Here is a 13740-nt window from a genome sequence, read left to right as displayed (position 1 = left end):
GGCAACCCTATGTGTTCGGGGGGGGGGGACCTGGCAACCCTACTCCGGAAGCAGGCTTGTGGCAGCAGTGTTAGCTCCAGCCCACCTCGCAGGGGGTGAGGGCCATCTCTTGCTTGGGCCCTGTGTGGGCTGGCAGTGAGGGGGCCCCATCCTGGAATTTGGCCTAAGGCCCCTGAATCACTATGACCACCCCTGGGTGAACACCCACCTGAAGCTGCCTTCTACTGAATCAGACCCTTGGTCCATCAAAGTCAGTATTGTCTACTCAGACCGGCAGCGGCTCTCCAGGGTCTCAGGCAGGGGTCTTTCACATCACCTACTCTAGTCCTTTTAACTGGAGATGCCAGGGACTGAACCTGGGACCTTCTGCATTCCAAGCAGATGCTCTGCCACTGAGCCACAACCCCTCCCATTACGTGGTCTGTGTTCAATTTGGTGAATCACAAGTTATTCTGGCACTGGTGAAGAAGATTAAAACATGACCTTCAGTTAGCATGGTCAAGTGCCTGATGCACTGCATAAAATCCAAGTGGAAAAACTGATCCTGTGCAACCCAAGGCCAAGTTCCCTGAGCTGTGGCTCAGTGGTAGAGCCTCTGCTTGGCATGCAGAAGGTCCCAGGTTCAATCCCCGGCATCTCCAGTTAAAGGGACTAGGAAAGTAGGTGATGTGAAAGACCTCTGCCTGAGACCCTGGAGAGCCGCTGCTGGTCTGAGTAGACAATACTGACTTTGATGGACCAAGGGTCTGATTCAGTAGAAGGCAGCTTCATGTGTGTTCAAGCCGAGCCCTGGCAGAACGGCATGCCATGACGATGACAAACGGCAGGCCTGGCGCTCCGCAGGATATTGTCTGAGGCATGCCTTCGAACATCTGTCATGGGATGGTTGTGCCGAACGGCAAGGCTTTTCCTTGTGGTCTCAGCGTGGCTGTATACAGGGCTGCGAACCCCGCAAGTGCCCCGCTGGTACCCCCCCCCCCCCCCCGCAGCTGGCGAAAGGAGGACAAGCCAGATGGCCCGTTGGGCTCCTGACGCAGATGGCTGCTTGGGAAGGCAGCGGGGAGCGGGAGGGGAGCTCTCCCACCGCAGCCGTAAGAGGAGCAGGGGAAGGGAACGGATTCCCCACAAGTGAAATCTCAATTTATTGCTTGAGGAAATACGACGCAACGGAGCTTCTCTTCTGCCGCCTGCCAGAGGAGAAATTCATCTGCAGCAGCAGATCAATGCAAGCAGCTGGGGTTGGTGGGGGCCAACTCCAGCCTCGTGCGGTCTTTTTCTTTCTTGTTTCCCTTCCCTTTTTTTCTAGAAATCCTGCAGTGCGCTGATGTGCCTTAAATTTGCAAAGCAAAGAGTGCAGACCTGGGACCGCTTAACAGTTAAGGCGCAACTAATCTCTCTTAAGTGATTCTGAGCAGGCAGCCTGGCTTAAGGACCTGAGGAAAGTCTGGCTGGATCAGAGCCATGTTATTCATGCCCGGCAGGAGAGCGGGGCACCGTCAGAAAGCTGCTGGGGCTTTCGGGGACTGCTGACTGGGCTGGGCCCGCTGCCAATCCCAGATCTGTAGGGTTGCCAGGTCCCTCTTCCCTACCGGCGGGAGGTTTTGGGGGCGGAGCCTGGGGAGGGTGGGGTTTGGGGAGGGACTTCAATGCCATAGAGTCCAATTGCCAAAGCGGCTATTTTCTCCAGGTGAACTGATCTCTGTCGGCTGGAGATCAGTTGTAATAGCAGGAGATCTCCAGCTAGTACCTGGAAGTTGGCAACCTTACAGATCTGCTAGCCTACAGCAGCTGGCCCACTTTTTAAGGGCAGGAGGCTAGGCAGGGCTGAGAGCCCTGGACCCAGTGGTTGCAAGCAACTGCCACAGACTTAGGGTTGTCAACCTCCAGGTACTTGCTGGAGATCTGCTATTACAACTGATCTCCAGCCAATAGGGATCAGTTCACCTGAAGAAAATGGCCACTTTGGCAATTGGACTCCCTCCCCTCCCCAAACCCCACCCTCCTCAGGGTCCGCCCACAAAATCTCCCACCGGTGGCAAAGAAAGACCTGGCAATCCTACAAAGATTCCCCCTGGGTCCCCAAAACAGGAAGACGAGGAGTTCTGTCCTGTAGCTAGGGTTGCCAACCTCCAAGTGGTCCAATACAATGAGCATATTCAGTTTGATTTTCAGACGGGTCATGACAGTCTACCATTTCTTGATGTAATTGTTAATGTTGACTCAGTGGGAAAGCTTTGGGTAGCTCCCTATAAAAAACCCACAGATAAGGGAGCCTTGTTACATTATAAGTCTCATCACCCCTCCTTTATGAGGAATAATTTACCTTATGGCCAGTTCTTAAGGTTAAAAAGGAATGCAACACGCATAGAGGACTATACAAAAGCAGCATCAGAAGTGGAAGACACCCTTTTAAGCAGAGGTTATCCACCCCATATCATCAATAATGCACGCCTTCAAGCTGATGGGATAGATACGTCTACTCTTTTTACTTGCAAGAAACGTGATAAACAGAATTTAACAGCTTCTTTACAATATACACATTTGGCAACTAAGATAAAACGGATCATTTATAAACACTGGCACATAGTACAGAGCATTGCAGGATGTACAATACCACCCTTGATTGGTTTTAAAAGAACGGGCTCTTTAAGAGACGCGCTAATACATACAGATCTTAATGTAGCACCTCCCACCACAGGGGCTGTTGGACATCACCGCTGTGGATCATGCACAGTCTGCCGGTTCTCCCTCCCAGTAAAGAGTTTCACAAGGGAAGACACTGGCTTCACATATGTACTGCGGCAATTCACAAACTGCTCCTCTGCAAATGTTATTTATTTAGTCATTTGTACGTGCAAATTAATTTATGTTGGAAAAACCACACGCCCCCTTAAATTAAGAATTGGGGAGCACAGATCCAGAATAAAAAATCAAGTATTAGAAGCGCCCCTAGTGGAGCACTGGTTGAAGTGCAAACATACAGATAGTGACTTTCAGTTCTTTGCGGTTTGGCAAGCAACACCTAAGAAGTTCCAGAGATCTAACATAGAACGAATTTTAAGTCAGGAGGAAGCACGCTTTGTGCAACTCTTTGACTGCATATCCCCTAAGGGGTTAAATATGGCCAATGATCTTACCTCCGTCTTGTAAATTAACACCTGTACCTGGGATCAATCCTAATGAGTAATGCAGTAAGCATTTAAGTATACCGCCTGTATGGAATTTAATTGACTGGAAACAAGAAAGGATTCTTGTCGGGTCGACACCACACAAGTCACTGTGTATGAAAATTCATTTATGATTGTAAGTATAATTGTAATTATATTATATATGTGTAAAATAATTAATATTATAATGTTTAGAATGTCAATTTATAGTTTAATTTAAATGCTTTATCAACAGACCAGCATTCTGACATTACAGACAAATGCTAAGGATATAAGGGACGTTCTGAGAGAGGATCCAGACGTCATAAAAATATATGTCCTTCAGGGTAGCTGAAGAAATATTGAAACAGGCAAAGATACCGGAATCCTGTTCTACCCAACTGGATTCAAGGACATTTATGGACAATATATACATAACTCAAGAAAGAAAGACACCACAAGTCAATTGCTAATTTCTGTTGAATTTTATTTCTTATGAATTTTGCCTTGTTGTATATATAATACTGTACATTTAATTTTGTTGTTTGAAAAGGCACTATGAAGCAATAGTGCAATCTGAGGAAATTATATTTATAAACATTGATATAAGTGAATTGTTAGCCTACATCTGTGATTTTTGAATACTACCAATTTACAGTTGAATTTACATTTTTTTGAATAAAACCTCCAAGTGGTGTCTGGAGATCTCCTGGGATAACAACTGATTTCCAGGTGACAGAGGTCAGTTCACCTGGAGAAAAGTGGCCACTTTGGAGGATGAAATCTATGCCATTGTACCCTGATGAGTTCCCTCCCCTTCCCAACCCCCCCTCCTCAGGCTCCATCCCCAAAATTTCCAGGTATTTCCTAATCCAGAGCTGGCAGCCTTAAACCAAATTTTTATCCCAGAACTTTAGGAGTAACTGGGATTTGGGGGGGGGGGCGGTTAATTGTAGGGTTGCCAGGTCCCTCTTCGCCACCAGCGGGGGATTTTGGGGGTGAAGCCTGGGTTTGGGGAGGGTACTTCAATGCCATAGAGTCCAATTGCCAAAGCGATCATTTTCTCCAGGTGAACTGATCTCTATCGGCTGGAGATCAGTTGTAATAACAGGAGACCTCCAGCTAGTACCTGGAGGTTGGCAACCCTAGGTAATTGTGAATTTCCTGCATTGAGCAGGGGGTTGGACTTGATGATGCTGGTGGTCCCTTCCAAATCTATGATTCTATGATTATCCTGGTTGGTATCCCTGGTGTTGTGGAGAAGGTGGCAAAGTAGTGTCTGGTGAAGTGATGTTTATAAAAAGGACTCAACCCAGGAAATTGTCATGCTCACTTTGGTCATTTATCCATGGGAGTTTTACCTGAGGTTCGTTGCTCCCTGGACCCACACCTTCCTATTGGGAATCTATGCACCAGCAGTCTCCATGCTCAAATCAAGTCCCTGCCCCTTGAAATGCTGCTTTGTAATTGGCTTGCTTTGTAGAGCTTACTCTGAGAGACAATCCCCCCAAACCCAATTGCCAAATAAAAAAAGCATTTTAAGAAGAAAAAACAAAAAAACGGAGCAATCTGAAGGGGGGGTGGAATCCAAACCTCATTTTTAAAAAGCCTTTCTTTGGCTCAGAAAGAGCTCTGAGGAAGCAGGAAGCATTTGAATCCCTGCCTCTTCACACACTGCTTTGTAATTGGCTGGATGCTTTCTGTGATAGAAACCAAGCTTCAGTGTCCTGGCTTTGCATTATGCATGGGGATTGCACCCGGGCTGAGCGCAGGGGAAGAATCAGGTTAACAGAAGAATAGGAAGACGTGGACATTGCGAGGGCCGGCAGCGAGGTCATCTCTAATGGAGGGGAAACTCATACATAACTCCAAGGAACAACCGAGACAGACAAGGGGCGAACATGGGTGAAAATACCCGTGCACAAACGACCTTTCTGACTTTTCTGTAGTTTGTATGCACCAACGGGAGAGCCTATGTAGTATAGTGCTAATAGCATTGGACTGGGGATATCCCAGTTCAGCTCGCTGCTCAGCCACGAAGTTCACTGGGGGGGACTTGGGCCAGTCACACCCTCAGCCTAACCTACCTCTCAGAATTGTTGTAAGGGTAAAGTGGAAGAAGCATGCACCACTTTAAAGGAAGGGTGGGGTAAAAACGTAATAAACAAAACCCTTAGAGACCCAGGAACGCGAGTGAAGAAGCCTACTTCTATGCCTGTATGTGTCAAAGAAAATAAACGGGAATCAATACCGTGCATTCGCAGCCGTGTCCTTTGGAAAGTCAAGATTCAAACAAAGAAACCAAGGGAAGAAACAACTTGGTTTCTCCCCGTGTCCAAATGTTAGGACAAGCTGACACCGAGAATAAATAGCTCTGCTCTTCATCTCCCGGAGTTCTCCTCTGGCTCCCTTTGCTGAAAAGACTGTAAATAAAAGAGAAAGTCGGAGCAAACCAGCTCAGCGGTTAATGTTAGCAGGATTTACAGGATGCGCTTCTCATATGTAAAGTGCAGCAGCCTGTCACATCCCTTAGTTACAAAGATTTGTAATAGGGAAGACGCTGACGCTGAGTCGCTTCCCAATCTTGCCGACTCAGAGAAGGGATGCAGGCAATGATCATATTTTATCATTAGGAGGGGCGGCTCTTTTATTGATGTGATTTAAGAGTGTGGCTGCATCCCGCCCGGTCTTCAAAACCAACAGTAAAGCACCAGCACCTTTGGTTGGGGTGTTTTGTAGGGAGTGATCTTTTTGGAGAACAGGTCAGCCCCCCCAAAAGGGAAGGGAAGGTGATTGTAAGCCAGTATGATTCTTCCCAAAGTGGTAAAGAAAGTCGGCATATAAAAACCAACTCTTCTCCTCCTCCTCCTCCTCCTCCTTCTTCTAATTCTTCTTCTTCGCCAGCATGGTGTAGTGGTTAAGAGCAGTGGCTTGGAGCAATGGAGTCTGATCTGGAGGGTTTGATTCTTCTTTAAGTGGTAGAGAAAGTCAGCATATAAAAACCAACTCTTCTTCTTCTTCTTCTTCTTCATTGTCTTCTTCTTCTGTCTCAAAAAAAATGGTTTCCTGTGACATTTCAGCTCAGCTGTGCACAGGAGGCTTCCAGAATTACAAAGGAGGTGTTGCCAACGTGAAAGCAAAGCCTGGAGCACGTCCACAGTTCAATGGCTTCATGTCAGCATGTCACATTCTATGTGTGTCGCGGACAGTTTCCCTGCCCAATTGGAAGCAGACCAGAGTAAGCCAGACGGCATCAGGAAACGGCTGTCTGTTCTTGGGCCAGGCTGGCCGGCGTCAAGCACTGGAGGTTCACTGATAGCTGCCTGCCAGGCACAGCTGCCAGCTGCACCTCTCTTTCCAGGCTCATTACCATGCCTTGGAATCAAAAGGCTTTAGCCAATGGGAGGAGAGCTGATGAAGAGCTCTTTCCAACAACCCTTCCACCCCATCGGGGCATCCCTGTGCGCAGCGTGTTAACTACCTATTTGTCTTCTCCAAATCAGAGCTGTCAGCTGCGCAAACACAGACATGCTCACCAATATGGTCTTCTCAGAAAATGCCCACCAGTTCTTTGTGACTGCAACGGATGGTCACATTTTGCTTTGCCTGGATTGAAGATCCAGGGAAGAAGGAGGAGCAGGAGAAGGAGCAGGAGCTGGGTTTTATATGCCAACTTGCATATTATCTGGAGCCCTCATTCAAGTACATGCCTGTACATGAGCACAAAGAAGAAGAAGAAGAGGAGGAGGAGGAGTTGGGTTTTACATGCCGACTTTCTCTACCACTTAAGGAAGAATCAAACCAGCTTACAATCACCTTTCCCTTCCCCTTTCCACAACAGACACCCTGGGAGGTAGGTGGGGCTAAGAGAGTGTGACTACCCCAAGGGCACTCAGCTGGCTTCATGTGTAGGAAGGGGAAACAAATCCAATTCGCCAGATAAGCATCTGCCACTCGTGGAGGAGTGGGGAATCAAACTCGGTTCTCCAGATCAGAGTAAGTTGCATTGCTCTTTCAGAGGTGTCCAGGGTCTCAAAGAAGGGACCCTGATGAAAGCAGAGGGAAGTGGGCACCTTCTGCTCCATGCTACTGTAATATGTGGCCACACACTAAGCCATGTGCAAGAAATGGCTTACGCCAGTGAGCTCCCCCTCACTGGCAGTCTTTAAGCAGAGGCTGGACAAGCACTTGCCAGGGATGCTCTAGGCTGATCCTGCATTGAGCAGGGGGTTGGACTAGATGGCCTGTATGGCCCCCTTCCAACTCTATGATTCTTTGATTCAGTGGTTTGCAAATGGCGGACATGAGACCTCTAAAAGTTCAGCCCAAATTTCCAGGGAGGGAGAAGATCTTGTGGCAGATGGAATGTTCCTCCCCCCGTAAGCCAAAAACATGGATGGGCTGAATGCTGTCTTGCAGAGGAGCCTGGTTAATTTGTGTTGCATATGTGAGGCTGATGGCTTCCCAGTTTGGAAAGAGCTCTGCTGTGTTCTGATGTTTCCCTGTATGTGGCTTTTTGGAAGGACCAGAAATGTCGTGTTGTATTCCCCTTCCAAATGCCAGCGTTGGGTTAGAGCTCCAATCTTTACACACAACAGCAGGCTGGGCCCACAGAACTGCGTGCACGGATCTCAGAACATTCTGCTACGGAACAGATGGTTGGTATTGAAGGGAGGCAGGAGATAGAATAAGTTTAGAAGGAAGTTTGAGAAACTCTCGTTGATGGCAAAGAGCCACAGGAAACATTGTGTTTCTCGGTAGAAGCCAACCCAGGTAGCCATTTCAAATGCATTTCCCACAGCCCTGCTGAAAGATGAGTGGATTTCTCTAGTTGCTCGCAGATTCCACTCCCTCTCATTGTTTCACTAGGGCCATTTATGCAGGGTCAATTTTGATGCTCGCTCAAAGCTCTTTTTAAAAATGTGACCTTTTAAATGTCTATTCACAGTCCCGACACAAAAGGAGAAATTCCACCCCCACCCCCACTCGCCTGCTCCTGCGTTCCTTCCATTAGCAACCGCCGTTTGCATAACTAAGCGCAGCTGTGATTTTGCATGCTTCCTTGAGGGGATTCTTTGAGGCGGGGGCGGAGCAAACACAAAAGGTCGCGTTAAAGGGGCTCTTGAGAAATGCGCAGGTATGCGCCGGCTTCGCAGTCACCTCCTGAATGACGGTTCAGCATGAAAAACTAAAAAGAATATGTGGGACACTTCAGCCAGGAACGCGCTGCTAATTACCGAGCATAAATGGCCTAGGAGTAGTTTCAAATTAATTCTGGAATTTAAAGCCTATGCAGTTTGCTATAGCTTTCAGCTCATTTGCATTTTTCCCTGCTGTGCATGACCAATGCATGTGTGTCCATTCATAAAACACAGCAAAAAAGCAATCCGATTATATATATGATTCATCAAGGCTTCTTTCTTGAGGTGGTGTTTTATTAGGATGTGTGCACCTTCATGCCAATACATTTCACATTCACATCAGTCCAGCAGAAGAACTGTAGTGCAGTCTTACATATGATCACATCTAAATTGCGTTGTTGTTTTTTGCAGTGTTTTGTCAATGTGTATGTGCACTAGGGCTGTCAATTCGGTTCGGCCCGAACTGAAAATCAGCCGAATTTCCCCTGATTCGGTGGTTTTTAGTTCGGGAGGAACCGAACTCAAAACTGGCGGGCAACCGGGGGGGGCGAATTCAGCGAGTTCGGGAGTTCGCGAATAAATTCGGCAAATTCGGCCGTCAGTAAGCAGCATAACCGTCAGTAAGCAGCATTCTCCTCCCCCGGCCAATCGGTGGCCAAGCTGGGTCTTCTTCTGGCCAATCAGTCAGGATTGAGTACTGGAGGAATCAGCTGATGTGCGGCCCGGCCAGGGAGAGAGAGAGAGAGAGCAAAATCCTCGTGTGTGTGTGTGGGGGTGCTTGTGCACATTCGCTCCTTTCTGTGGCTGCAGGGGGCGTATTTTTGGGGTACAGACACAAAACTTTCACTGGAGCTTCAGATGAAGATTCTTAAGATACCCCCCAAGTTTTGTAAACATTGGGTCAGGGGGTCCCGAGATATGGGCTCCCCCCTTTTCTTTCCATGGCTGCAGGGGGCGCATTTTTGGGGGTACAGATCCCAAACTTTGAGCGGAGTTTCAGACCAGTGTTCTTAAGATACCCCCCAAGTTTTGTAAACATTGGGTCAGGGGGTCTCGAGATATGGGCTCTCCCCCTTTTCCCTCCCCCCATTTCCATTTATGTGGCTGCAGGGGGCGCTTTTTTGGGGATATAGCCCCCAAACTTTTAGCATAGCTTCAGTCAATTATTCTTAAGATACTACCCAAGTTTTGTAAAGATGGGTTCAGTGGGGGCAGAAATATCGCCTCCCCCCTTTTCTCTTTCCATGGCTGCAGGGGGCGCATTTTTGGGGGTGCAGATCCCAAACTTTGAGCGGAGTTTCAGACCAGTGTTGTTAAGATACCCCCCAAGTTTTGTGAACATTGGGTCAGGGGGTCCCGAGATATGGGCTTTCCCCTTTCCCCTTTCCCCTTTCCCCTTTTGGGATGAATGGATCAGCCGATCCTGTGCATCTTCTCCAGAGCAAAACGTTCCGTGCCTAATTGGAATCATCTTGGATTACAAGTCCTCTTCAGCCCCTCTTGATGGAACAGAAGACAGCCACAGTAAGACCCCTTTGGGGGCTTTAATCTATAATTTTTCTCCTGTGTATGTGTGTGTGTGGGGCGGGAAAGCAGAGTCTGTGTGTGTGTGGGGAGGGAGCAGTTTCTGTGGGTGGGGGGGAAGCCAAAGGGGGCTTTCGTCGGTTCTGCCTGGGGTGTGTGTTCCCCCTCAAGTCTCTCGCTCCCTGGTTTGAGGGGGGAGGTTTCAGTTGTGTGTCTTCTGGTTTTTCCCTGTTGCAAAGGTGTTGTTTTACAAGTTGAGTTGCTTTGCAAACTGTTGTCGGGGCTGGGAGCTTTGTGCGTGGGTGGCAAGCTCTGCTGAGAGATGCACATTAAGGGTGGGGGGACCCCTTTCAGGGCCCATATCTCAGCCCCCCCTGACCCAATCTTTACAAAACTTGGGGAGTCTTTCAATATACATCCTTTGAAGTTCTGCTGAAAGTTTGGGACCTCTAAGCCCAAAAATGTCTCCCCCAGAGCCGCGGAAAGGCGCGATTGTGTTTTTAATGGCTTTATTCGGCCGAATTTTTTTCCGAACTTTGAATTCCCGCCGAATTGAACGGATCCGAAGTGGGGGAGTTCGGACTTCGGCACGTACCGAACCCACAAGGGCCAAATTCGGCCGAATCCGAACTGTACCGGATTTTTTTTTTGACAGCCCTAATGTGCTCATCATTAATATGAAGGAGGGTGAAATATATGGAAGAGGATTTTTTTGTTTAATTTTTGCACATGTTTGGGAAGACCATTTTTATCCTCATTTATTTTCTCGGGCAAATATTCCACTTCTGCTACTTTCTTTTATGACATTGGATGCCATTTTTAATGCAACTGACCCAAATACGGGCCTCTATTTTAACAGTACAAATTCTATCAAATTTCACTGGTTTGCTCAGGGGGGCGGGGAAGGACAGCTGCAGTTTTGGCCCAAGCGGGCTGAAACCGGAAACTAAACCGGAACTTTCGAATCACAACAAAATGTCTTCTCAAAATTCAGATGCATCTTCAGAGGAGACACAAAACGAAACTATCCAACTGAACACTGTGGCAAACCATGCGTGCCCAGCGCCCGGTACACATTTCAGAACCATGGAGGATTCCTAATGTATCAGTTCCACTTCAGCAACAAGCTCAGGTAATTCAGAACTCTGAAAGCTGGGGAGAAATTCAGAGAGTTTTGATAGCCTCCCTAGCTGTTACATCTCCAGTGGCTGTGTTAATAAGCCTTGGCCTGCATTGCTAACTCCTTGGTCCGTTTTTCAATACCCTTGGTTTTGTTTCCAGCCAGTCCTTTCCAGCTTCTTTCATGGCATTCCAAGTTCCTCCGCTCTTCATCCTTTTATATTTCAGTCATTGCTGTGTGTCATCGCCTGCTTTCTAATGAATTCCAGACTCATTCTCCTAACCTCTTCTTGCAGCCAGACCCTGGAGGCCTTTAATTGTGCCAGTTACCCTTTCTGACACTTCTAATTCTCCAGTATGCTTGCTGTAATAAGAACAAACTGCTCACAGCAAAAGTCACTTGCCTCGCAAGCCGCTGGAGATGGCTTCAGCTCACACACTCCCATCGAGTGATGCCCGTTTACCAGCTGCTATTTAATAGCCCGCTCTAGCCCGATCTCATCAGATCTCAGAAGCTAAGAAGGGTATTTTATTCCATGCCCTGACCTGGATGGCCCAGGCTAGCCTAATCTCGCCATATGTCAGAAGCTAAAAAAAAAGAAGAAGCTAAGCAGGGTAAGCTCTGGTTAGTACTTGGGTGGACGAACACCAAGGAAGACCGAGATTGCTGTTAGGGTTGCCAGGTCCCTCTTTGCCACCGGTGGGAGGTTTTGGGGATGGAGCCTGAGAGGGAAGGGTTTGGGGAGGGGAGGGACATCAATAGTATAGAGGCCATATGCCATTTTCTACAGGGGAGCCGATCTCTGTCACCTGGAGATCAGTTGTAATAGCGGGAGATCTCCAGCTAGTACCTGGAGGTTGGCAACCCTAGTTGCTGTGCAAAGGCAGGCAATAGTAAACCACCTCTGCTCATCTCTTGCCTTGAAAACCCCATGGCCCTGGGGTCGCCATGAGTCAGTTGCAACTTGATGGCACACTGTTGTTGTTGTTGTTGTTATTGTTATTGGGGAAGTATTTTATTCCACACCCTGACCTGGATGGCCCAGGCTAGCCCGTTCTCAGCAGATCTCAGAAGCTAAGAAGGGTCGGCTCTGGTTAGTACTTGGTTGGAAAACTACCAAGGAAGTCCAGGGTACCTGGATGGATGATCACCAAAGAAGACCGAGTTTGCTATGCAAAGACAGGTAATGGCAAACCACCTCTGCTCATCTCTTCCCTTGAAAACCCAATGGCCCTGGGGTCGCCATGAGTCAGTAGCAACTTGATGGCACACTATTGTTGTTGATGTTGTGGAAGTATTTTATTCCACACCCTGTCCTGGATGGTGTGGAACACAGGCAGGATAATGCTGCTGCAGTCATCTCGTGGGTGGGCTTCCTAGAGGCACCTGGTTGGCCACTGTGTGAACAGACTGCTGGACCTGATGGACCTTGGTCTGATCCAGCCGGGCTCTTCTTATGTTCTTATGTGGTGATGTCTGCCAACTTGGAAGGCTTTAAGAGGGGAGTGGACATGTTCATGGAGGAGAAGGCTATCCATGGCTACTAGACAAAATGAATACTAGTCAGGATGCATACCTATTCTCTCCAGGATCAGAGGAGCATGCCTATTGTATTAGGTGCTGTGAAACACAGGCAGGATAATGCTGCTGCAGTTGTCTTGTTTGTGGGCTTCCTGGAGGCACCTGGTTGGCCACTGTGTGAACAAACTGCTGGACTTGATGGGCCTTGGCCTGATCCAGCACGGCTCTTTTTATGTTCTTATGTTCTTATGTGGTGATGGCTGCCAACTTGGAAGGCTTTAAGAGGGGAGTGGACATGTTCATGGAGGAGAAGGCTATCCATGGCTACTAGTCAAAATGAATACCAGTCATGATGCACACCTATTCTCTCCAGGATCAGAAAAGCATGACTATTGTATTAGGTGCTGTGGAACAAAGGCAGGATGCTGCTGCCCTCTTGTTTGTGGGCTTTCTAGAGGCGCCTGGCCGGCCACTGTGTGAGCAGACTGCTGGACTTGATGAGCCTTGGTCTGATCCAGCATGGCTTTCCTTGTGTTCTTACGTTCTTATGACAAGGGCTGAACCTCCCAGCCCCCTAGTCAGATCACCAACAAGCCTCTTTAACATAGCCCCTTTTGAATTCCACCCACTATGACGCTCCAAAGAAAGCAAAATGGGAACTCAAACCAAAGTCCTCCTCACTTCAGAAGCACAGCATGTGTCAAGCAAGAGTGTGGTCATCACAACAATCACAATGTTTTCTAATGTATTGATTCGGATTCCATTTGATCTTCCCTGTTTGCCTGGTACTTGAAAGGTTACTGCGACATTTGCTGATCCTTATGCAGTGTACACATTCCCGCACCTACAGGCCCACTTTCTTGCATCTCCCCTCCCCCATTCCTTGCCCTTTCATCCGCCTTTCTTGGTAATCCATCATAGTCCAAGCAGGTAATTGAGTAGGGGCAAAGTGGAAGTTCCACATCTCTGGGGAATAGGGTGGAATGCTTGGAAGAGCTGGTTTAGTGAGACTTGCTGTGCTGGTGACCAACAGTACCCAGTTAAAGGTGTAAAAACAACTTAGTTACACCTTTTGCACCTTGGGCTGATGATGCTTGAAAATAGCCCTCGATCAAGTTACATTATTATAAGACGAAGAAGAAGAGTTGGTGTTTATATGCCGACTTTCTCTACCTTTTAAGAAGAATCAAACTGGCTTACAATCACCTTCCCTTCCCCTCCCCACAACAGACACCCTGTGAGGTAGAGCTGAGAGAGCTCTAACAGAGCTGTAACTTGCCCAAGGTCA

The 13740-nt window shown here is 47.9% G+C and overlaps 1 non-coding gene across 1 annotated transcript; it reads right to left on the bottom strand.

Annotated features, from left to right (window-relative positions):
* Positions 1-335: 335 nt before the first annotated feature.
* On the bottom strand, positions 336-407 carry TRNAS-GGA (transfer RNA serine (anticodon GGA)). Its single transcript has one exon. It is a non-coding gene; the product is annotated as a tRNA-Ser (tRNA).
* Between the last annotated feature and the right edge of the window lie 13333 nt (positions 408-13740).

The sequence above is a fragment of the Euleptes europaea genome, chromosome 13, assembly GCF_029931775.1.
Source record: "Euleptes europaea isolate rEulEur1 chromosome 13, rEulEur1.hap1, whole genome shotgun sequence".
NCBI lineage: Eukaryota > Metazoa > Chordata > Lepidosauria > Squamata > Sphaerodactylidae > Euleptes > Euleptes europaea.
Note: the sequence above shows the minus strand (reverse complement) of the source record. Positions and strands in the feature narration are given on the sequence as shown.